Genomic DNA, 27,065 nt, shown 5'->3' on the forward strand with positions numbered 1-27,065 from the left:
TGCCATGTTGGAGCAGAGAAAAGTGCTGTTGTATTGTAATAATTATTGTATAACCCATACAAAAGAATTATACTAAAATGTCCCAAATAGAATAATTAAAAAAAACTTATAAAGATTTTTTTCCTCACAACCAAGTGAGTTTCCATGGAATTCAGTGCCCTTAAGTTGAGATTAAATGTCATACAGTGTTACTTGTATATTTGAACAAACATTTCTACTATTTTAATGACATAGAAATGGCTAAACTTTGTTGGTATGTTTTGTGTAATTTGCAATGGTTAATAGGCAGGGTCTGGAAGACAGTGTTTTTAATAATGGTTAGGCTTCCATAGAAATGAAAACAGTAATTTTGCAATTTTCAATAAAGGCTACAATTTACAATAGATTGTTTAATATTAATATTTATGTTCTGGGGGCACATTAGTGGCTCTACTTAATTAGGAATTAAGGAAATTTCATACGCCACCAAAGCCTCTTGCAAATTTCTATAAGTCTATACAGTGGAGAACATTCTGATTGCATCACCATTTGGTATCCTTGCTCCAGCATAGAGCAAGAGGCTCCATCGTGGACACAACCCTCATGCCATCAAGTACGTCTCCAAGTGATGTTGCCTCAAGAAGGTGCCATCCAGCACTATGGACCGTCACCATCTGAGACATGCCCTCTTCTTGTTATGACTATTGGGAGGAGATACAGGACTCTGAAGACCAACCATCGACAATTCAGAACTACTTCTTCCCTCACTAGTAGAATTCTGATTAGTCTAAGAATCCATGAACACTCCTCTTTACCTTTTCAAAACAAAGCAGACAATAAATCTGTTTCTGATTCTGATTAATTTCACTATTGCAGCAATATTTTCAATGAGTACTGTTCATCATTTTTGTCTGATAAGGGACAAATCTCTAAATAGAGAGCAGAGTTTTTTTGTACAAGTTCCATAACGGCATCTTATCCAAGCAACATAATGATTCAACTGGAGTTAATGTGAAATTTTAAAACTTATTACAAAATTACCCTTTACTTGCCAAAAGCTGTTTGAGAATGTTTGAGAATTGTGAGTGTTGCAGCACTTAATGGATAGAAACACATTAAACTGGTTAGAAAATCTTTCTATTTCAATCTGAGTATCCTTTTTAATGATCTGATGAGACTGCTTACATAGGACACCTGACCCAACATTTTCCATGTTCATTCCAAATATGGGTATTTAATTCTATTTTACAAGCTTGTTAGAATTTTCATGATGTGGCTGATTGTTGGCTGTCTCCTGGTTTTAGGGATAAAATGTCAGCATTGCCAATGTCATACACATTCCATTAATGAATAAAGCATTCCCTCCTCAACAAAATGAAAAGGTAATTGAAGTTTCTGCCTCAGAACTCAGGTAAAAGGCAGAGCAAAAGATCGACTAACTCAGTATTGATCTAAAGTTTTACGGAAGACCCAAATCAAATGGAAATTATGTTAGTAGCACACATACAATACGTCAAAGTATGTTCCCTTTAAACCAAAGTTATGCATCCATGCTGAAAGCACCAAGAAGTTTAGGCACAACCACAGCAAAGACATAAGCTGTTACTTTACAGGTTAATGACAAAGATCAATATTCAGAAGCCACTATCTCACAATCTGTGAAGATGATAGAAAGCAAGGCTGGGGAATCTCGTATAACAACACATGACTCCGGTCTGTAGAAGTGTGGAAACCACAAAGTACGTGAACCAGCACCACTACAGATGGAATTGGAGGAAAGCCCATCTGAAGAGGTTTGTGCAGTTTGGACCAAAGGGGTCGAGAAACAAACAAATGCAAAGTTTTCTCTGAGAGCCGGAAAGCCAGAGGCTTGATGTAAAAACTGCATGCACAAGGAATCACCTAAATAAATGATAGTCCTGGGCTGTTGCATAGAATAGATGGGAAGATGATATTCCCAGATGTGTAACTGTGGTGTGAGTTGAATACATTAAAGAAGAACATACCTATAACAACATCAAATGAATAATGAGTGTTTTTCGAAGCCCATGGAGTTACAACATTCTGTTTGAAGTTCCACCAACAAGAACAGTGAACACAATTGGCTGGTTGTGGAGCAACAAGTGGCAGTGAGATACTTTGGTGGAAAACATGCGTAGTGTAAGTATTTGTTGAAGCCATCACGAGTGGAATAGAGATATCAAGTAATCCCAAAAATGCATATCGGTTTGAGATGTCCTGGAGTCAAAAAGAGTCCTTGATGAGCAGTTTAGGTCTAGGGTGGATGGAAACTCTGACTTTGCTTTCTCTGTGCAATTGAAGCACTCAAACTCTCATTAGTCTTCAGTACATGATATCTTCTGATCATACAAATAAAGTCAGTTCACAAGAATGTTGTAAGACTGGGTGCACCATATTAAAATTCCACTGGAATATGCATGATATGTTTTCTAACTCCAAAACTTAAAACTAATTGAGATAAAATAAGGGAGCCCAAGAGGTGTATGTCTTAGTTCCATTTTTACTTTAAGTGACATGGTGGTATGATGACGTATGCCATTCACATATTTTTACATACTGTATAACCCATAATAAATTACTTAAAAAAACAAGAATGCTTAATCAGACAATATATTTACAGTATTATTCAAATATTACTGAAATATTAAATACATAACACTCCTCCCTGCTTAGTTTTAAGTTCCAACTCAATATAGAATGCATCTCAACTTATATTCATATAATGTATACATAGCCATATGCATTGCATACTATATAATACAACTACTATGTAGGCATTCACAACAGAGCAAATTTTAAATTGTCCCATTCAGGCCTGAAGATTGTAGAGGATTTCTTACACTTGTGAGATAATGCATTTCCTGACCAGGGGTGGGGTGGGTGTCACTCTGTTTGGCAGATGAAACAATCTTAATGTTCTAGGGTATCCTCCATGGTGGTTGTGGGAATGCACTCTGAGACTGCCAGAAGTTGTTCCAGAGTGGACTCTGGAGACTGTTCATCTGAATGTGTTGGCATCCCAAAAAGCTTCACTGGATAATGTGGATCATAATGTATGAGTACAGTGTCAAATGCCACCTCACACTACTTTGTCCTTTGCCATTTCTTCCCAATCTATAGTAATGAGTTCAAGGAGCGGACTTCGGTAACCAGGTTTGTCAGGAACCTCAAAGTCCAAAGTAAATTTATTATCAAAGTACATATATTTATATCACCAGATATGAACAAACATGAGATTAATTTTCTTGTGGGCATATTCAATAAATCCAATAACTGTAATAGAATCAAGGAAAGACTACAACAAGGCAAAAATCAACAAACTGCAATACAAAAAGAAAAAAATATATAATAACAACAAATAAATATGCAATAAATAACAAGATCTTGACATGAAGAGTCTTTGAAAGTGAGTCCATAGTTTATGGGAACTGTTCAGTAATTGGGCAAATGAAACTGAGTGGAGTTATTCCCACTGGTTCAAGAGTCTGATGGTGGAGGGATAATAACTGCTCTTGAACCTAGTGGTGTGAGCCCTGAGACTCCTGTACCTTCTTCCTGAAGGCAGCAGAAAAAGAGTAGTGGGGGTCCCTGAAAGATGCTGATTTTCTGCAACAATACTGTGCAGATGTGCTTAATCTACACTGGTGATGGGCTGGCCATATCCACTAATTTTTGTAGGGTTTTCTGTTCATGGTCTTTGATGTTTCCATCCTAAGCTGGATGCAGCTAGTCCATTACACATTTGTCAAAGTTTTAGATGTCATGCCAAATCTTCACAAACTTCTAAGGAAGTAGAGGTGCTGCTCTGCTTTCTATGTACTTGCAGTAACCTGCTGGGCCCAGAATAGGTCATCTGAAATGACACACTCCTCCTCTGATCCCCAATGAGGAAAAGCTCGTGGACCTCTGAGTTTCTTCTCCTGAAGTCAATAGTCAGCTTCTTGGTCTTGCTGACATTGAGTAAAAGAACGTTGCTGTGGCATCACTCATCTAGATTCTCAGTCTCCTTCCTATATGCTGATTCATTAACACCTTTGATTCGACTACAACAATGGTGTCGCCAGCACTGGGGTTGATATTATGGAATGCTGAGCTGTGGTCAATAAATAAGCATCCTGATGTGCTCATCTTTGTTGTCCAGATGTTTCACAATTGAGTGAAGTACCAACGAAATGGGTTATGCTATGCATCTGTTGTGCTGGTAGGCAAATTGGAGCAGATCTAAGTTGTTTCTCAGGTAGCTGATAGTTTCATCATCAATCCACAAAACACTCCTTCACTGTAGATGTAAGATGTCATTGAGGTAGGTTACCAAGTTCTTCTTGGGCACTGGCAAAACTGAAGTTGGCTGGTGGGGTGGTAGGTGAGGACAACGGGAACACGGTCCCTGTTGTGGTGACGGGAGGATGGGGTGAGGGCCAAAGTGCGGAAAATGGAGGAGATGCGGGTGAGGGCATCATTGATGACAACAGAAGGGAAACCACAATTCTTAAAGAAAGAAGACATTTGGGATGCCCTGGAACGGAAAGCCTCATCCTGGGAGCAGATGCGGTGGAGATGGAGGAACTGGGAATAGGGAATAGCGTTTTTACATTTGGCAGGGTGGGAGGAGGTATAATCGAGGTAGTCATGGGAGTCAGTGGGTTTATAGGAGATGTCAGTGGACAGTCTGGCTCCCACCACAACAGGGACCGTGTTCCCCTTATCCTCACCTACCACCCCACCAGCCTCCGGATCCAGCATATTATCCTCTGCAACTTCCGCCACCTTCAACAGGACCACACCACTAAGCACATCTTTCCCTCTCTACCCCTCTCTGCTTTTCGCAGGGATCATTCACTCCATGACTGCCTGGTCCACATGTCCCTCCCCACAGATCTCCCACCTGGTACTTATCCCTGTAAGCTTAAGTGCTACACCTGTCCCTACACCTCCTCTCTTACCACCATTCAGGGCCCCAAACAGTCCTTCCAGGTGAGGCAACACTTCACTTGTGAGTCTGTTGAGGTAATCTATTGCATCTGGCGCCCCCAGTGTGGCCTGTTCTACATCGGTGAGACCCGACGCAGATTGGGGGACCGCTTCGTCGAGTACCTCCGCTCGGCCTGTCACAACAGACAGGATCTCCCGGTTGCCACCCACTTCAACTCTGCTTCACATTCCCATTCGGATATGTCCATACATGGCCTCCTCTACTGCCATGATGAGGCCAAACTCAGGTTGGAGGAGCAACACCTCATATACCATCTGGGTAGCCTCCAGCCCCTTGGTATGAACATCGAATTCTCCAACTTCTGGTAATTCCCTCCCTCTCCCTTCCACCATCCCACTTTCACTCTGCCTCCTCTTCTAGCTGCCTATCACCTGTCTCATGATTCTGCCTTCATCTACTACCAGTAGTGCTTTCCCCTTACATTCCTTCTTCATCTCTCTGACCTATCCTCTCCCTGCTTCACCTACCCCACCCCTTGATCTTTCCTCTGATTGGTTTTCCACCCTCCCCCCACCTTCTTTATAGGGCCCCTGCCCCCTCCCTCTTCAGTCCTGACGAAGGGTCTCGGCCCGAAACATTGACTGCTCATTTCAATGGTTGCTGCCCAACCTGCTGAGTTCATCCAGCTTGTTTGTACGCCTTAACTTCTAAGCAACTTGTATACCTTTAAACCCAATGTACTGAGCAAAACTGGCACTCATTTCTAATTGGCTATTTCATTTGCTTCAAAATACTGTTCAATTCATTCAATATATAACATCCAGTTATCTCTTTTTTCATTTGAATGTAACTGTCTTTCCAACTTAGCCAGCTATTTCTGCATTTTTTATAATTTATGATTGCTATCACCCAGTACTCATTGTTTATGAACCCATGTATTTGTTCGTTTTCTGGTTTTGTTTTACTCGACTGTTTCTGTCCCTTCCAGAAGAAACATATGTTGTGCTGTTTTTTTTTCTCTCATCCATTACTCACAGCCCTTTTTTTAACCTGAGCACCTTTCTGTGCTTCAACAGGTAGGGAGTCATCTCAGGGTCATTTTAAAAGTACCTCCGCTACCTTTAAGGTTTGTAACTCCAAAACATAAAATTAATCAAAATAAAAACACGTGAGCCTGAGAGATGCATGCTTTAGTTCCGTTTTACTTTAAGCAAGGCACTCATTTTTTACTTGCTGGTATCATGACATATGCCATTCCTGTACTTTTACATATAAATTGCGCTGAATAATTTAAATGAACAAGAATGCTTAATCAAACAATATCTTTTCAATATTACTCAATCGTTATTGAAATAGTAAATACACAACAAAACACACTGCAGTGAGATGTATTTGAGTGATGGAGAGTCCTTAATGAGAATTTGGCCTGAGGACAAGCGAGGCAGTGATTTTATTTTCTCTAGACTTGAATATGGGAAGCAAAAAGAAAAAAACTTAGCAATTATTATTATTAACTTTTTGATTTTTGAAGTGTTATGTATGTAAATAAGTGTTTTGACCTATAATACAAGGATGTTGTCTGGATTGGGGAGCATGCCTTATGAGAATAGGTTGAGTGAACATGGCCTTTTTTCCTTGCAGAGATCCAGGATGAGAGGTGACCTGATAGAGGTGTATAAGGCGATGAAAGGCATTGATTGCGTGGGTAGTCAGAGGCTTATCTCCAGGGCTGAAGTAGCTAGCATGAGAGGGCACAGTTTTAAGGTGCTTGGAAGTAGGTACAGAGGAGATATCGGGGTAAGTTTTTTTACGCAGAGAGTGGTAAGTGATTGGCTTGGGCTGCCAGCGACGGTGGTGGAGGCGGATATGATGAAGTCTTTTAAGAGATTCCTGGACAGATATATGCAGCTGAGAAAAATAGAGGGCTATAGGTAACCCTAGGTAATTTTTCAGGTCAGGACATGGTCGGCACAGCTTTGTGGGCTGAAGGGCTTGTATTGTGCTGTAGGTTTTCTATGTTTTAATTTTCTATATCGAGATTAGGGATTTCAACAAATGCATTGAAATTTTGTGATATGTTGTATGTTATTCATGCTTATGTATAGTTGGACATGAGATTTATGATATACAATGGCAACTGAAGAACTTGTTCACTGGGTTATTTAGAACTAGGGGTTTATTTTATAAAGTTAATCAGTTTCATTTCATTTCATTACAAATCTCTGGTGAGACCACACTTTGAGTATTGTGTTCAGTTCTGGTCACCTCATTATAGGAAGGATGTGGAAGCTATGAAGAGGGTGCAGAGGAGATTTACCAGGATATTGCCTGGATTCAAAAACAAGTCTTATGAGGTAAGGTTAGCTGAGTTTGGACTTTTCTCTTTGGAGTGTAGAAGGATGAGAGGGGACTTGATAGAGGTCTACAAGATTATGAGAGGCATAGATAGGATGGAAAGTCAGTACCTGTTTCCCAAGGCATGAATAAAATACACCAGAGGGCATATGTACAAAGTTAAGGGAGGGAAGTTTAGGGGAGACATCAGGGGTAAGGTTTTTACACAGAGGGTTGTGGGTGCCTGGAATGACTTGCCAGGGAAGGTGGTGGAGGCTAAAACATTTGGGGTATTTAAGAGCCTCTTGGACAGGCACATGGATGAAAGCAAAATAGAGGGTTATAGGGTAGTGTGGGTTTAGTACTTTTTTTAAGGAATATATGGGTCGGCACAACATCGAGAGCTGAGGGGCCTGTACTGTGCTGCAGTATTCTAGAAACTGTAAGGTCTGGAGGCAGATAATTCACCTGGACCAGACGGTATATATCCATGGTTCTGAAAGAGGTAGCTGAAGAGATTGTAGAGGCATTAGGAATGATCTTTCAAGAATCAATTGATTCTGGCATGGTTATGGAAAAATGGAAAATTGCAAATATCAATTGGGGTACTTGGAGGCACATAATAAAATAGGCCATAGTCAGTATGGTTTCCTTCAGAGAACATCTTGCCTATCAAATCTGTTGGAACAGGATAAACAAAGGAGAATTATTGGATGTTGTGTACTTGGATTTTCACAAGGCCTTTGACAAGTGCCACAAATGTGGCAGCATAACAAGTTAAGAGTCTATGGTATTACAGCAAAGATACCATCATGAGTAAAGCATTGGCTGATTGGCAAGAGGCAAAGAGTGGTTATAAAGGAAGGCTTTTCTGGTTGGTTGAGGGTGACTAGTGATGTTCCACAAGGGTCTGTGTTAGGACCACTTCTTTTTCCGTTTTATGTCAGTAAGTTGGATGACAGAATTGATGGCTCTGTAGCCAAGTTTGCGGATGATGCAAAGATAGGGGAAGTTTTGAGGAAGTACAGAGGCCTCAGAAGAACTGAGACAGATTAGGAGAATGGGCCAAAAACTGGCAGATGGACTATAGTGTTGGGAGATGTATGGTCATGCCCTTTGGTAGAAGAAATAAAAGGGTAGCCTATTTTCTAAAATAGCAAGAAAATTCAAAAATCATAGGTGCAAAGGGAATTAGGGGTCCTCGTGCAGGATTCCCTAAAGGTTAATTTGAGGTAGAGTCAGTGTTGTGGAAAGCAAATGTGATGTTAGCATTCATTTTGAGAGGACTAGAATATAAAAGCAAGGATGTAAAGTTGAGGTTTTATATTGAGGAGGGTTTGAAGGAAATTCACCAAAATGATTCCGAGATTGAAAGGCTTGACATATGGGGAGAATTTGATGGCCCTGGGCCTGCGCTCACTGGAATTCAGAAGAATGAGGGTGACCTCATTGAAATCTATCGAATGTTGAAAGACCTCAAAAGAGTGGGAGTGGAGAGGATGTTTCCTTTGGTGGGAGAGCCTAAGACTAGAGAGGACACATACTGAGAACAGAGGGGCGTCCTTTCAAAACGGAGATGAGGAGGAATTTTTTTTAGCCAGAGAATGGTGATTCAATGGAACTTATTGCCACAGGCAGCTGTGAATGCCGAGTCATTGGATATATTTAAGGCAGAGGTTGATAGATTCTTGATTAGTCAGGGTACGAACGTGTATGGGGGAAGGAAGGAGATTCGGGCTGAAAGGAAAAATGGATCAGCCATGATGAAATAATGGAACAGGCTTAACGGGCTAAATGGCCTAATTCTCCTCCTATATCTTATGGTTTTATGGTTTGATGTGGAAAGAGCTGCCTGATACAATGTCATATTTTAAATATACTGTACCTAGACAGGTTTAGAAAGTTATGGGCCAAACGCTGGTAAATGGAATGAGCTTTAGATGGGCATCTTGGTCAGCATGAATCATTTGGACCAAAGGCCCTGTTTCCAGTTCTGTATAATTTTGATCTTGATCATGTCCTATAACACCAAAGATGCTTGTTGCCATTGGTGCAAATCTCACAACATTTCCATGTTGGCATTTTAAATCTTATGGGAATCAATCTGATTTGAACTCACATAACACCTTCAATTGCAGGAAGTATAAGAATATTCAATAAAACTGCTCTGAAATTTAACTCTGGTCCCAAAGGATAAAGATTAGTAACCAAACCCCACTGAGGTTCCACTTCCAGAAAGTTGTTAAATGAGAATTACCTTCTTCTTTTGCTGGTGAGTTATTGGTGACCTTGACATATTACTGCTGTTTTTAAAATGTAGAGAGGGCCAAGATGCAACTTGAACAGGCCAATGTTGTACCGTCTATTGTTTTGAACATGCTGATTCCTATTTTTGAAATATTTGCAGGTAATGAAGGATCAATAAATACCTGTAGGTGACTGTGTGAGGAAGGAAAAGAATACTCGAGTATGGTTCTGAGTCTAAACTGACATGAATCTATAGCCTTACTCCAAAATGTATAATCTTCTTTGAAAAAGAATAGTATGATGAAGAAAATTAAGACTTTACTTTGAACTGCACTACTATTTTCATTTGATCCTTTCTTCAAACTATTTGAAAAAAAGCATTGGCCATCCAAATTTGTATCAGCATATTGTCTTGTAAATCTAGGTTTTAAGGTAAAAAAAAAAAGTTAATTGTCTCAGGAGAAATCAAAAAGAATATTTATGAACCAGAAATTTTCTTTTTCATCTCCCCAGAAGTAAATGTGAAATGAAATCTGTTCAGGGAATAGGATAATGAAAAATGCATTTTTAATGCACAATCCCCCTGCAGCTTCTGTTAGGTATGGTGGTCTGAAAAATTCTTTAATTCTTTAAGTAAAACTTTTAACTAAACTTGATTGCTTCTCTTAGGCTGATGCAATTCTTAATTGAAAGTAACTGTGGATGAGGTGATGTTGCTACACATCTTGAATGCCCTATAAGAAATACTGGTGACATGAAAGCTCATAGAATTTAAGATTAACATACAAATTGGAACATTAATTACTGGATAAGATGAAAACGAGGATACTTATAAATGGTAATAATTTCAATTGAAAATCAGTGACCAGTGAATTCCCTAACCTATGGAATTCATATTTATTAATGACCTTCACAAAGGCAGAGATGGAATCATTAACTTTATAATGTTTGGATAGTGGAATATTCTAAAGACTTTACAAGGGGTGATTGACAAGTTTGTGGCCTAAGGTAGAAGGAGTCAATTTTAGAAAACCTAGCACATTTATTTTTCAACATAGTCCCCTTCTACATTTACACACTTAGTCCAGCGGTCGTGAAGCATCTGGATCTTGAACCTCCAGAAAGCGTCCACAACAGGGGTGATTGATAAGTTCATGGCCTAAGGTAGAAGGAGCTGAGTTATTAACTTCAAACTTGCTGCATAATCGCTCAAAGAATTGACCTGCATGTGCATGTAACGAGAGCTGTATAACTCATCTCCTTCTACCTTAGGCCACAAACTTATCAATCACCCATCTGTGGACACTTTCTGGAGATCCAGAATCTGTATGCTCCGCGACCACTGGACGAAGTGTGTAAATGTAGGAGGGGACTATGTTGAAAAATAAATGTGCTAGGTTTTCTAAAATTGACTCCCTCTACCTTAGGCCACAAACTTATCAATCACCCCTCGTAATGTTGGAAAAGGAATTCCGCAAAAGGTAGGTTTACTAGACCATAAATAATAAATAAATCTTCCTTGAAGTACTGAAAATTAGTGGCAGCATGGAACAATTTCTATATAAAGTACAAAAATTCTGCAAAAAGTAGTGGAATGACCCAGTCCATCACCAGTAAAGCTCTCCCTACCAATAAGCACATCTATCTGAATTGCTATCACAGGAAAGCAGCAACCATCATCAAGGATCCCCACACCTAGGATATGCTCTCTTCTTGTTGCTGCTGTCAGAAAGAAGGTACAAGAGCCTCAGGACTCACATCACCAGTTAACATCAACAGTTACTCCCTCACAACCATCGGACTCTTGAACCAAAGAGGAAAACTTTACTTAGCTTTACTGGCCCTATGATTGAAATGTTCCCACAACCAATAGACTCACTTATGATAATTCTTTATCTTATGTTCACAATATTTATTGATTATTTTATTATTTTTTATTATTATTTCTTCCTTTTCCATTTGCATAGTTTATTATCTTTTGCACTCTGATTGCATGCCCTAGCTGGGGGTCTTTCACTGTTTCTGTAATGGTTATTATTCTGTAGACACATTGTGTATACCCACAAGAAGATGAGCCTTAAGGTTGTATGTGGTGACAGGTAAGTACTTTGATATTAAAATGTACTTTGAACTTCAAATAATTTCCAAAAGTACAGACTTCATGCAGTTGCACATAGTCCAAAATAACTTCTTGGTGTAGTGTACTAGAGCTAAAGCACTGTGTGAGCAAATAGTAGTTTAATGATTCTGCAAGAATCCTGTCAAAGTTGTTTTCCTTGTTAGCTTACAGTACAATCTGTTATTACTCTTCTGTAAGTGGTCAACTTTCTACAGGACACATTGAAAATTCAGTTCCTTTTATCTCTTCTCATCACTAACATTGAAAATGTCTGCTTGTCCCTTTCATCAAAAAAAATCTTACATAAAACACCAACCTGCTCATCACATGGTTTTACTGAGAGGGTAATATCTTATCATTATTTGCATATGACTTTCTTCTTCCAATATTTCTGCATTTCTCAGCTTTCCTCACAGAAGAGACCCCTGATCATTTGTCCTTGACAGACCAAAGTTAAAATGATTATGTAATTGAAGAAGCTGCTTTCCCACTTACATATAGGTACATAGGAACATTAAAAGCTGCAGAGAGAGTGGATTCATCCCAATTCATCACAGCTACATTCCTTCCCACCATCTACAGGAAGTGTTGCTTAGGAAGACACCATTTATCATCAAAGATCTCACCATCTGCGCCATGCCATCTTCTCACAGTTACCATCGAGCAGGATACCATCAGAAGCCTGAAGTCCCACATCATCAGGTTCAAGAACAGCTACTTCCTCTCAACCATTCAGTTGTGAACCAGTTGGCACTATCATAATTACTAGAGTTTTGTAACATTATTATTACTTTGTATTGAAATTAACCTTGTGGACTTTTTTTCTAATTGCATTCATTCTTGAAAATTAGATATCATTTGTGTTTACTTTATGTATTTCTCGTGAATACTGCTATATGCTTGTGATATTGCTGTTTTTCATTGCACCTGTGCATGTGACAATATGCTTGACTTTCACTTTGATCATTATTATCATTCAATTTTATTCTTTGCATGAAACCTATTAAAACCAAGCAACAATAATTATTGAAACAAAATATTTCAGGTCTAATGTCAAGCCTCTAACAAAACTACTACACAGCTTTCTGCTGGAACCTAACCACAGTATGAACCAGTGACTGAAACAAATAAGGTAATTGTGCAATAGTGACCCTAGTTCTGTTTTTCAAACATTTGATTTCATTTTTGCCAAGTTACTACGACCTGTTTCTGGTAGTTTAATCAGTGAATTCATATTCATAAAAAATGAAATATGGTTATTTTGGTTTGGATTCTTAATAAATAGCACACTTGATGACAGTAAGATTACAACCACAGATATTTCGGATAAATAAAGTGGTAATTTCAATCAATTATATAGTCTTCTATTTTTTTGCAATAATTATTTAGCTACATGTACGTATTATTGATCTGGTGTTTTATCACCACTTAGTGAATCTTCTTTCCGCAGGGCATTCATTTAAGCTAATTACTAGGCAACATAGTATCTTCCACACGTTATAGTATTTAGTCACATTAGTTACGAACTTAGAGCTATGGTGAAATCTTGTAAACTCTCCTAATAACTATTTCAAGGCCGAGTTTCATTCTTCTGTCAGATTTTCTTACTTTCTATTGCTAAGCTCATTTTATTCATCAATCTAGTTCATCTTCGTATTCACTATCCCTGACTTACCTTATGCTGAATGTGTGGAGTTTTAACACATTCCATTTGAAAAAACAGGTAAACCATTTCCATTGGATAGTAAACACGAGGAAATCTGCAGATGCTGGAAATTCATGCAACACACACAAAATGCTGGCAGAACACAGCAGGTTAGGCAGCATCTATAGGAAGAAGCACTGTTGACGTTTCAGGCCAAGACCCTTCGTCAGGACTGACTGAAAGAAAAGATAGTAAAAGATTTGAAATAGGAGGGGGAGGGGGAAATGCAAAATGATAGGAGAAGACCGGAGGGGGTGGGTGAAGCTAAGAGCTGGAAAGGTGATTGGCAAAAAGGATACAGAGCTGGAGAAGGGAAAGGATCATGGGACGGGAGGCCTGGGGATAAAGAAATGGGGAGGGGAGCACCAGAGGGAGATAGAAAACAGGCAGAGTGATGGGCAGAGAGAGAAGAAATTGGATGAACAAATTGAACAATTGTCCATTGGATAGTGTTCAAGATGCTATCCAAAATCTGCCCATGCCTGTAGATCTTTATTGAATACTGAGAGCAACTGTAGTGGATAACATTTGTGAAACATTTATAAGACAAATGTACAAAAATCATGACAGGTTGAAAATAAAAAGTGACTGTGACCCTGTTTGGCAATTGACTCAAAAAGAGTTTATCATCTGACTTCTTGAAAATACATTGGAGGAAAGATTTATGTCAGTAATATTTGTTTTTTATTTCAGATGAAGTCGGCAGCCTCTATTGTTTGGAAATGACATCCAAGGTGAGTGGACTCTTGGGACAAGCACCATACGTCATCCGTGTACAGAGGAAACCATAGCATATACTGTAGGACAGGCAGGTAATGATGAAAAATTAAAACAGAAAATGCTAGGCATACTCAATAGAAAGGTGGATGAAATTAATGTTTTCCAATCGATGGAGTTTCATCAGAATTTCTCTGTCAAAACATATCAAGTTGAATCCATAGATGCTGCCTGGCTTGCTGAGTTCCTCCAACATTTTATGTGTGTAAGTTGAAACCATAATTCTGTTTCTATCTCCACCGATGCTGCCTAATCTGCTAGGTACCTTCAGCATTTTTTGTTTCTTTTAATATATAGCTGAAACATTGTATTCAAGATTATGATGTCAACCAGCACACAATATGAAGGGGATAATAGTGCTGTGTTATTTTTAGCCGCAGTATTCTTTTCTATGAACAACATGGAACATTGAAGAGCATGGCCTAGAAAAGGCATTCAGAACGTAGAACATAGAACATGGAAATCTACAGCACATTACATACCCTTTGGCCCACACTGTTGTATCGACCATGTAGCCTAATTTAGCAACTGCCTAGAATTTCCCTAGAGCATATTTTTCTAAGCTCCATGTACCTATCTAAGAGGCTTTTAAAGACCCGATTATATCCACTTCCACCACCACCACTGGCAGTGCATTCCTCGCACTCATCACTCTCTATGTGAAAAAACTTACCCCTGATATCCCCACCCCCTCGGTACCTATTTCCAAGCATCTTGAAACTATACCCCCTTGTGTTAGCCATTTCAGCCCTGGGAAAAAGCCTCTGGCTATCCACACAATCCATGTCCTTCAACATCTTATACACTGCTATCAGGTCATCTTTAATCCTCCAATGCTCCAAGGAGAAAAGTCCAATTTCACTCAACCTATTCTCATTAGGTACACCCGCCAATCCAGGGAACATCTTTGTAAACCTCCTCTACACTCTCTATAGTATCCACATCCTTCCTGTAGTGAGGTGACCAGAACTGAACACAGTAATCCAGTGGGGTCTGAGCAAGGTCTTATATAGCAATAACATTACCTTGCGACTTTTGAACTCAGTCCCATGGTTGATGAACGCCAACACACCAGACGCCTTCTATATAAAACTGTCAACCTGCACAGCAATTTGAGTGTCCCATCAACATGGACCCCAAGATCTCTCTGATCCTCCACACTGTCAAGAGTCTTACCATTAATGCTATATCCTGACATCTAATTTGACCTAACAAAATGAACTACTTCACATTTATTTGGGTTGAACTCCATCTGTCACTTCTCAACCCAGTTTGGCACCCATTGTAAACTCTGACAATCCTCCAGATTATCCATAACACCCCCAACCTTTGTGTCATCAGCAAATTTACTAACCAACCCTTCTACTTCTTCATCCAGGTCATTTATAAAATCACAAAGAGGTGGGGTCCCAAAATAGATCCTTGCAGATCACCACTGGTCACCAACCTCCATGCAGAATACAAACTATCTACAACCACCCTTTTCCTTCTGTGGGCAAGCCAGTTCTGGATCTACAAAGCAAGATCTCCTTGGATCCCATGTCTCCTTTCTTTCTGAAGGAGCCTTCCATGGGGAACCTTATCAAATGCCTTATTGTAACCTATATACCCTATATCCACTACTCTACCTTCACCATCAGGCCATCATGTTGTGCTGATTTAATTAAGGTAATGATGCCTTATTAAACTAATTCCTTCTTCCTGTACATGGTCTATATCCCTCCATTCTCTGCATCCCCATGGAGACACCTAACCTGCCACCTCTAAAAACATTGTTAAATGGCATGAAAGAGCTCACAACAGCCTAACTGAAGATTTCTTGTGCTTGCTACTCTTCCCTGTGAAGCCTTGTGAATCTACAAGCAGTGATCTGTTGTATGCTTAAGTATTTAACTGATCATTCATAGAAACAGTTCTAGACATGTGTGCACTGGTAGACCCCATGTTTAAACTCAGCGCTTCAGGGGACTTGAAGCAAAGTCCAGCAGGATGAATGAATAAGAAGCTTCCAGAAGACTGTGGGAAAGGGTAAATAGAAGTTACTTAAGTAAGAGTGTCTTTTCTGCAAATATGTATTGTAAAGGATTAATCTTAGATCTTGCCAAGCATCTGACAATCAGTGTGGCCTTGAACATAACAGAATTAGCTGCAGAAGCTTTGATTACTACTATAGGCATACAACTGTCAGAATGCAGTTTACTATGGGAATACAACAGTGGGAACACGAAAGTTAGGTGAACAAGACTTGTGTTTGGTTGGAGTGTTCACTGAGTTCTTTAACCTCTCATTTCAGCAGTCAGAGCTATCCACCTGCTTCAAGCAGGCTTCATTTATACAGGTGCCCAAGAAGAGCGTGGTGACCTGCCTCAATGAATATCACTCTGTAGCACATATATCTACACTGATGAAGTATTTTGAGAGGCTGCTGATGAAACATATCAATTCCTGCTTGAAAAGCCACTTGCTCTAATTTGCCTACCAGAGTAATAGATCCACATCAGATGCCATCTCATTGGCTCTACACTCAACCTTGGAACATCTGGACAGCAAAGGTGCATACACCAGAATGCTCTTTATTGACTACAGCTCAGCATTCAATACCATCATCCTCTCAAAGCTAATCAAGAACTTAGCCTCAATACCTCTTTGTGCAATTGGATCCTTGCTTTCCTCTCTTGCAGATTACAATCAGTTTGGATTGGGAATGACATCTTCTCCACCATCTCCATTAGATGCACCACAAGGCTGTGTGCTTAGCCCTCCGCTCTATCCATGTATTTATACATATAACTCATAATGATTTATTTAAATGACCAAGGTTGCTTAATCATCCAGTATATATACACAACATTACTAAATACACAAAACCTACTCCTGCTTAGCTATAAACCAGCTCACTTTACATTTACAATGGTATGGCTAAACCAGCTCCAATGCCATAATCAAGTTTTCTGATGGGACCAGTGTCACAGGCTGAATCAAGGGTCATGATGGGTCAGAATATAAGAGGGAGATTGAAAATCTGGCTGTGGTGCTATAACAACAAGCTCTTCTTACTTAATGCCAGCATGATCAAAGAGCTGATTATTGACCTTGGGAGAAGGAAATCAGAAGTCCAGGAGTTGGTCCTCATTGGAGGATCAGAGGTGAAGAGAGTCAGCAACTTTAAATACATACCTCAGTTGTATTATTTTGGAGGAAATCTCCTGGGCGCATCATGTAAGTGCAATCACAAAAAAAATACTGCAGCACTTCTGCTTCCTTAGGAGTTTGTGTAGATTCTGCTTGACATCTAAAATTTTGACTAACTTCTATAGATGTGTCATGGAGAGAATATTGACTGTCTGCATCACAGCTTGGCATGCCCTTGAATGGAAAGTCCTATACAAAGTAATGGATATGGCCTAGTGCATCCTGGGTAAAGCGCTCCCTATCATTGAGCATATCTTCATGGAATGCTGTGACAGGAAAGCAGCATCCATCATCAGAGATCCCCATCACCCAGCAAGCTCTTTTCTTGATGCTGCCATCAAGATGAATATACAGGAGCCACTGGCCTCACCACCACTCGATTCAGGAACAGTTAGTATCCCTCAACCATCAGGCTCTTGAACCAAAGGGGATATTCACTGAACTTCAATTGCCCCATCCTTGAACCACTTCCACAACCAAAAGACACACTTACATGGACCCTTTATCTCATGTTATCAACATTTATTGCTTATTTATTTATTATTATTTCCTTCTTTTCGTACTTGTGCAGTTTGTTGTCTTCTGCACTCTAATTGAATATCCATGTTGGGCAATCTTTAATTGATTCAATTATGGTTATTATTCTCTAGATTTACCAGCCACAAAATAGTAGCTAGGATGTGGGATACAAACTGGGGTACAGAAAAGGCATGTAAAAAAGGCAATGCTATGATTGGATTTCAATGTTATGGGGATTTCAATATCCAAGTAGATTGAGAAAATTAGGTTGTTGCTGGATCCCAAGAGAGGGAATTTGTAGAATGCCAAAGAGATGGCTTTTTGGAGCAGCTTGTTGTTGAGCCTATCAGTGGAAATACAATTCTGGATTGTGTGCTGTGTGTTGAACCAGTTTTGATTAGGAAGCTTAAGGTATTGGAACCATAAGGAGACAGTGATCTTAAGATGATAGAATTCACCCTGCAGTTGGAGAAAGGGAAGATAAAGTCAGAGGTATCAGTACTACAATGGAGTAAAAGGAATTACAGAGGCATGAGGGAGGACCTGGCCGATGTTGATTGGAAGGAGAACCTAGCAAAGTTGATGGCAAAGCAGCAATAGCTGGTGTTTCTGGGGACAATTTGGAAAGCGCATCACAAAAATGATGACGTATTCTAAAGGGAGAATGAGGCAACCATGGCTGACAAGGGAAGTTAAAGACAGCATAAAAGGAAAATAGGAGGCACATAATAATAACATGTAATAATAATAATAATAATAGCAAAAATAATAACATATGGAAGACACTAGCAGTATGCCAGAAATTTGAAAGAGTTTTAGGAAGCACAAGTGAATTCAGTTGCCATTACTAAGCTGAAAGGTCTGAAGGTAGATAAGTCACTTGGACCAGATGGACTACACACCAGGGTTCTGAAAGTGGTAGCTGAAGAGGCATTAGTAATGATCTGCATAAAAGGCAGATTTCAATGGGGACTAGCTGGTGTACCACTACACACCTAAATGGTACAGAGCACTACTACAGCAGGAATATAATGTTTTCCACGTTGTATAGTGTATACTGGGTGTGTGGCTCCCTGGCCTACCATTGGCTCCCCACAGGCTAGTCTGCTTGCTGCTGCCTGAGTTTTGTGTTGCCATATGTGTATCACATTGATGAACTGGCCAATCACCCGACCCACCAGTCAAAATGTCAGAAAATGGTTATCAGGGACGCTGATTGGTTCTGGATGGTAGCTTTTCCCCCATATGGTATTGCTCAGTGATCAAGAGAGGTCATCGTGCTGGCCTCAACCAGAATAGAATGGCTTTGGATTATATACTGGCAAAGGAAGGAGGCACCTGCACCATAATAGACCAGAAGTGTTGGACATACGTTTGTGAACAGACACAGAATACAATAGATTTGGCTGACCATATCCAGTGGTCGGTAAATAGGATATGTAATGTGGATATCAATGTGATAAATAGTATACTGGGAGGGAGTTGATGACCCGTTGGAATGCTAGGAGTCTGCTGGGCTACTATAGTGCTCTAGGGTGTTACTATAGCCATTTTGCTTTTACGATTAGTAGTTTTGCAATTTGCCTGCAATATGGTGGGGCATGCACGGGGATTGTATTAAAATTTCTGGGCCGGTTGTAACAGAGTTGTGACATTCGAGAGGTGGAAGGTATTGTAAAAGATTCATCTTTGTGCTTGTTGAATGTCTCACCACTACTGCGGCCTTGAACGCAACAGAAACAGCTGCAGGAGCTTTTATTACTGCTTAGGGAATACACCACGAGAACGCAGTATACTGTGGGAATACATGGGAATGTAAAAGTTAGATGGGACCCATGAAGAGTGGTGACAAGTGATGATTAGTCTGGTCTGTTGGTATTGATCCAATCACTGTAGCTCTTCATATTAGTGGAAAGTGTATAAAAGTAGAGTGGTTGAGGGTCTTGGAGATAATTTTTTTTGAGGCCTCACTAACAGGCTGGTCACAAACAGTGCCACAGATTGGGCAGACTGGGAGGTATGCTCCAGTGAGAGGGACCCATGCATACCTAGATAAATATTTTAATCCTTGCTATTCTTTCCATTAAACAATGATTTGTAGTTCTAAGTAAATAATCGGAGTTTGCACCAAGTCCAAAATCCTTTTGTTGTAACATAGCACAAGGGTTCCAAGGAACAGTTGAAGGAGGGAAGGCTGATGACTTAGAATTTGCTTGGAGTGGATTGCAGCCTATGGTAAGTTCTCAGTTAGGACATACTTTAGCTTAAAGCAGATCCCATGTCACAAACTTCCTTGAAGAATCCCAATGGCATTCAAGCATTGAATAGCACAAGTCCTTCTGATCATTAAGTTACGACAGATGGCAGGCTTGAACAAGTCTACATCCAATGCCTCAGCACAGACATGCCTTGTTGGCTGTTCAATGCATGGCCCGAGGTTGAACAAGCTGTGAAAGCTGTCAAGTAGCTTAGCCATCTGTGAAAGTCTTTGGCATTCTATGCAATCAAAAGCTTTACTTAATTACTTATTATGATAATGAAGGTGACCATATGGTCCATTGGTTCCATGATGGTTCCCAACTGAGTATTTCTATTAGTCCCAAAGCTATTAATAATTGAACATGCTACCAAAAGTATTAATAAGATATTAATCAGTATTAAGAAAGAAGTAAATATTGAAGAATATTAGGAAAGAAATAAATGAATGAAAATTAACTCTGATTATCCAAAATCATGTGAAATGCCTGTAACAAACCTTTATTTCCCTTACAACCATTCCTCTACTTTGAAATGAACAGAATAACTGAAACTGTTCAAGCTGTATTACTGGACTTTATGGGGAGTTCAGTGCTGGAGCACTGTTGAAACTACAGTGGTAATCAACACACTTTGGCAGAAGTCCTTAATTTCAGTAGGTGATAACATAAAGTTTGGGAGATCCATGTGGGGCAATTGACTTCTTGCATGGAAATTCCAGATCATACAGTATGTTCACATCAGTTGGATCCTGTGAATGGGAATGGTGGAGATGGAGGAAAGGTGTGAGCAGAGGAGCATGACTATACAGATGATCTTTCAATGATAGCTTTAGTTCAGCCATTGACTACTTCCTCAGTGATGTCTCTTCTAAAGATAGAAATAATTATCTCTTTGATGGGAGCTTAAATGTGCAGCTGTACTTGTCACTCAGCACCATTCCTGAATAGAATGACGGAATTGTGGAAATCAATTTGCGTTAACGATGTGACTTTGCTGAGCAGCTGACAGAAGTTAGACCATTATTACAAGGCTTAGATAAATGCCAAGTAGAATTAGAATCAGGTTTAATATCACCAGCATATGTCGTGAAATGAGTTGTCCTTGTGGCAGCAGTTCAATGCAAGCTATGATAATAAAAGAAAACATTAATTACAGCAAGTATATATGTGTGTTAAATAGTTAAATCAAATAAATAGTGCAAAAATACAAAAATAAAAAGTCGTAAGGTGGTATTCATGGGTTCAATGTCCATTTAGAAATCAGATAGCAGATGGGAAGAAGCTGTTTCGGATTTGTTGAATGTGTGCCTTCAAGCTTCTGTACCTCCTCGCTGATGGTAGCAGTAAGAACAAGGCATGACTGGGTGATGGGGGTCCTTAATGAGGGATGTCACTTTTTTGAGGCATTGCTCCTTGAAGATGTCCATCAGAAGCTAGGCCCATAATGGAACTGACCAAGTTTATAACTCTCTGCAGCTTATTGCGATCCTGTATAGCAGCCACCACCCCCAATAACACATGGTGAAGCAGCCAGTTAGAATTCCCTCCATGGTATATCTTTAGAAATTTGTGAGTATCTTTAGTAGTGACATACCAAATCTCAAACTCCTCATGAAATATAGCCACTGCCATGCCTTCTATATAGCTCCATTGATATGTTGGACCAAGAATAGACCCTCAAATATATTTACACCCATGTATTTGAAGTTGTTTACTCTTTCCACTTCTGAGCCTTCTATGAGGACTGGGTGCATATTCCCTCATCTTACCCTTTCTATAGTCGACAGTCTGTTCTTTGGTCTTACTGAAATTGAATGCAAAGTTGTTGCTGTAAAACCTCTCACCCTAGCTGATTTATCCTATACGTCCCCTTGTTACCATTTGAAATTCTGCCAACAACAGATATATCAACAAATTTATAGATGGCATTTGAGCTGTGCCTAGCCATACAGTCAAGGGTGTAAAGAGAGTAGAACTGTGATCTAAGCACACATCCCTGAGGTGAAAGAGTTGGTAAAATCTATGAATTGTAGGTTTGAGAAAGGACTGATAAAGGTTACTATAGATCTGGGGTTCCCGACATTTTTTATGCCATGGACTAATATCATTAAGCCAGGGGATAGTGGACCCCAGGTTGTGAACCCCTGTAATAGGTGTAAGATGAAGTATAATGACAAGGACGATTACTAAATGTTAAATGTAAAGAGGAAGTTGATAACCTTCTCAACTTGTGCAAGACTGTTAAAACATTCTTACATTGCCTCTATGTTTCTGCAACAATACCATTATTGCTTCCCTTTGCAACCTGTGTCAATAGGTGGATGGTGGGTTATACTGAAGTGAGTAGTAAATATAGTTTCCGTTAGAAGAGAAGTTCAGTGATCCACACAATTTGTGTCAGGATATTAAACTGTTTCCAGCAATGCTGTCCCACATTCTTGAAGCATTCACTTCTCTGCTACTTGTTCCCACAGTCCCGTCAGCATCTGCTTGTTAAACAACTATACTTACTTCTATGACTACAGAGTATCTTTCCTTTATTGCACCCTTGTCCATTGAGAACTTTTGTGTTTTGATTAGTACATGGTCTGAATTGTTCTTCAATTATTCAATACATTGGACAAAAGCTTCCTCTTCCAATTACGTCCCATCACCTCCCATAGCTGTGGTTCACCTCCCCTTTAAACTGCTGTTGACCACTGATAATCACTTGCGATATTTAGGCTCCTGCAGATGCAGGCAGACAATGAAGTGTGAGGGCTTTGATGGCTGCCTGCTGCAATCATGTACCCAGCAGGCAGCACAAATGTATGGGCACAGGTTAATTATATACTGTATTCCCTCATGCTTGTTTTCAAGTGTAGTTAATTTCTTCCACAAGAGCATTTTGCCGAGTGTGAGCTACTGGTTTAATTCACTACAGTAATTGAATGCATACTCTAACTCTATTTATTTGATCTACTTTGTTTGATTGCTTTTTTAAGAACAGTCAATACTATAGTCAAAATCACTCATGTTATCCATGCCATTCAGCACTGCATTTTGGGAATAGTTTCTCACTTGCCAATTTTATACACAAGAATTGTTAAATGCTCCAGAGACTCCCTTCAGGAAAATAATTGTTGCAATTGATACCAGAAATGTGAAAACCTGAAGCTTAAAACAGTAGAATGTTTTTAATATTTGGTGTTAAGATCATAACAAACACTTCATTTATCTCCCAGCTCAAGATAGCTCCCAGCTCAAGGTGGATTTGAGAAGTATTAACTAACAGTGAAAACGTTTTCATTTATTGTGGTAGAAAGGAGCTAATTCTTCAGTTAACTACATTTATGCAGTGAATATTATCAAATAGAGGAGGATTTTTTTTCTATAAAAGAGCTATATATTCTTGGAATTAACTGCTCAAGAGCTATGCTGAGCCTCACTGTAACTTTGTCTCATTGTGCTCATCAGCTGACTGCTCTCTTAAACCATCCTATCCCCATTTGTCAAGGCCCATTGATACAGAGCTGATGTTCCTCCTAATTTTCAATAAACATGGATGATCGATATTTCTGAAACTGTGCTCTCTGGTTTCAGATAACCCCACCTGAAGAAACATCAACTCCGGATAAATCCAGTCAATGCTCAATCAATATATGTCTCATGAAGATTATCTCTCATTCTTGTATTCTTCGAAGGTGCATTTATTTTCTGAGGGACTAATGTTTGCAGGGAACCATGAACATTTGAATTTTGCTCTCTTCGATTACTTTCCATCCATTACAGTTCTTGTTCAGCACTTAGTACAAACACAGCTAGAGAAGATTATGTCTCTATGGCCATTCTAATAGTTATGGGACAATATCATCCAAATGTAGCTTATAATAGAATTTATTATTTTGAATAGATGTAATGTATACTGTCTGGCGACCTGTGACTAGTAGTGTTCTTTGGGCATTACTAATTTTCTGGGACCCCTGTTCTGAATGATTTTTATGAATTACTTAGATGATGAAGTAGAAGGGTGTGCTAGTAAGTTTGCAGATAATGCAAAGGTTGATGAATTTTTGGATAATTTAGAAAGCTTTTATAGGTTATGATGGGACATTGGGAGGATGGAGTGAGAAGTGACAGATGGAGTTCAATCCAGAAAAGTGCAAAGTGGTACATTTTGAAAATTAAACTTGAAGTCAGAGTTCAAAGTAAGTGGCTGGATTTGCAGCAGTGTGTAGGAGTATAGGGATCTTGGGATCCAAGTCAATAAAGCCCTCAAAACTGGCATGCAAGTTGAAAGGTAGTTAAAATGTATGGGGTTTTGGCCATCATTAGTAAAGAGACTGATTTCAAAAGCCACGAGAAAATGTTGCAGTTCTATGAAAATCTGGTTAGACTCACTTTCAAGGACTTTTCACAACTCTTATGCTTGTATTTTATTTTTGTGTACAGACTTCTTTTGTACATTGGTTGTTTGTCAGTCCTTGTCTGTTTATATTTTTCTTGTGAAATTCTTTTTTTTCCCCTGAAAATGCCTGCAAGAAATTGAATCTCAAGGTAGTACATGATTACATATACTGTATGTACTTTGATAATAAATTTACTTGAACTTTGAAATCTTCCAGTACTACTTTTCAACGCACTGTGCCTCTGATTGCCACACAACTTTCAAACACACCAGGTTCTCATTTCAGCATTCCCTTTAGACTGTTCATGGCACTTCCTTCACACTAACAAGATTTACTTGATTCTATTTCTACTGCTGCGCAGGCACTCTGCAAATAAAAGTGAATTAATACTGTTTTGGAATAGTAGCAATAGTAGAACTTCAGAAAGTGTAAGATGAGGGAACACACATCAGTCGTCACTGAGAGGTCAGAAGTGGAGAGAGGGAGCAATTTCAAGTTCCTGGGTGTCAATGTCTCTGAGGATCTAACCTGACCCAACGTATCGATGTAGCTACAAAAAAAGGCATGAGAGTGGCTGTATTTTATTAGCATTTTGTGGAGATTTATTATGCACCAAAAGACTCTCAAATTTCTGCAGATGTATCATAGAGAGCATTCTAACTCTCTGCATCACCATCTGGTATGGGGGATGTGTACGACTGCAGAGGATCGAAGTATGTTGCAGAGAGTTATAAACTTTATCAGCTCCGTCATGGTCACTAGCCTCTGTCATATATTTAAGTCATGTTTGGATAGATTTTTGCATAGGAGAGAAATTAAGGGGATGGGGAAAAGGGTCCATGGCCAGATAAGCCATGAACCTATTGAATGGCGGAGCAAGTTCGATGGGCCAGATAACCTTCTCCTGCTCCTATTTCATATGCTCTTATGTAACATCCAGGACATCTTCAAGGAACGATACCTCAAAAAGGCGGCATCCATCACTAATGACCCCATCACCCAGGTCATGCATTGTTCTCATTGCTACCATCAGGAAGGAGATACAAAAGCCTGAAGGCACACACTCAATGATTCAGCAGCAGCTCCTTTCCCTCTGCCATTTGATTTCTGAGTGGACATTGAAACCATGAGCACTTTCTCGTTACTGTTTAAATTTTATTTTTCTGCTATCTAGTTGTGTGTGTGTGTGTGTGTGTGTGTGTGTGTGTGTGTGTGTGTGTGTGTGTGTGTGTGTGTGTGTGTGTGTGTGTGTGTGTGTGTGTGTGTGTGTGTGTGTGTGTGTGTATATCATTTTATTTTTTCCTGTTATTCTGTATTGCATGGTACTGCAGCTGCAAACACAACAGATTTCACAGAATTCTGATTCTGAAGAGTTATATCCAATAGATTGGTAAACCTTCTGGTCTCACACCTCCAGAATCCCAAAAAATGCTGGATGATTGAAGATTTTGTGTCGTTGGTCATGAACCTGTATTTGATGTACGTCCACAAGTATAACAGCACCACACCAAAAGCAAATGAAGTGTTAACAATTAAAGTTCTGGAAGGAGAAGATCGGGTAAAGAAAACAGGAGGCATTTCTTCTGTGTTCAGAAGTAAATTATTCACTTCCACTGTGATAATTATTTGACAACAATGAATATTCATTGTAATTTTGGATCCATCTGTTTCTTACTAATTGTTTTCCCTTCTTAACAACATGGAATCCATGGGTTTTAATAAATAATACTAGATACAAGATTAGATCTTAATTTAATACCTGTAGAATTAGAATTAAATCATCCTTCACTAATTGATTCTGTCTGACAATATTTATATACCTATATATGTTTATAGTATATCAAATACCTGGCAATTTGACTCATATAACCATATGATTATCAATCACAACCTCATTATAAGTAAAGAGAAGGCAAGTTGTGCTGCTGCCTCATAGCTCCAGTAATCTGGCTCTGATGCTATCTTCTATTGATGTCTGAGTGGAATTTTCCAGTTCCCTTTTGAACCCTGCTGGGTTTCCCTGGTGTTCATCTTCCTTTCTACATACAGAAAACCTGCTGGCTGGTAATTTACATAAATTACCCCTTGCTGTAGGTCAATGTTGGAAGTAATGGGCATCTGAGAGAGATTGGGCTGCAAAGAAATAGATGATGACTGAGAATGCTCCAAGAGATAGTATATACTTGACAGGCCAAATGGTCTTCTGCTCCACAAAAGGGAAATATGATAATATATTAATAAATGACAAACAGCTTATTTTCTCTTAAATTGTAATTAATTAGTTATTAAGTGCTGAGAATATCTGTGACAACGGTACATTCTGATCAAGAGAAACATATTTTCCCATGTGTATATTTGGATGCTATGGGAATTGTTCTAAAGTCTGCTCCAGATATATTTTAAATAGGTTTCTCTCTGCTCCATTCATAATCAGGTCCAGCTATCATTTTAAACATATCATCCACTTTAAGAGTCAAAATAAAACATCATAACTGTATTGTTGATACTTTTATCTGTTGAGTGACAGAATTACAGAGGATTGCCATACAGTGTTGCAGATGAACAGGGGAAACTATGGAGCCATGAGGGAGGA

The sequence above is a fragment of the Hemitrygon akajei genome, chromosome 2 (genome assembly GCF_048418815.1).
Source record: "Hemitrygon akajei chromosome 2, sHemAka1.3, whole genome shotgun sequence".
NCBI lineage: Eukaryota > Metazoa > Chordata > Chondrichthyes > Myliobatiformes > Dasyatidae > Hemitrygon > Hemitrygon akajei.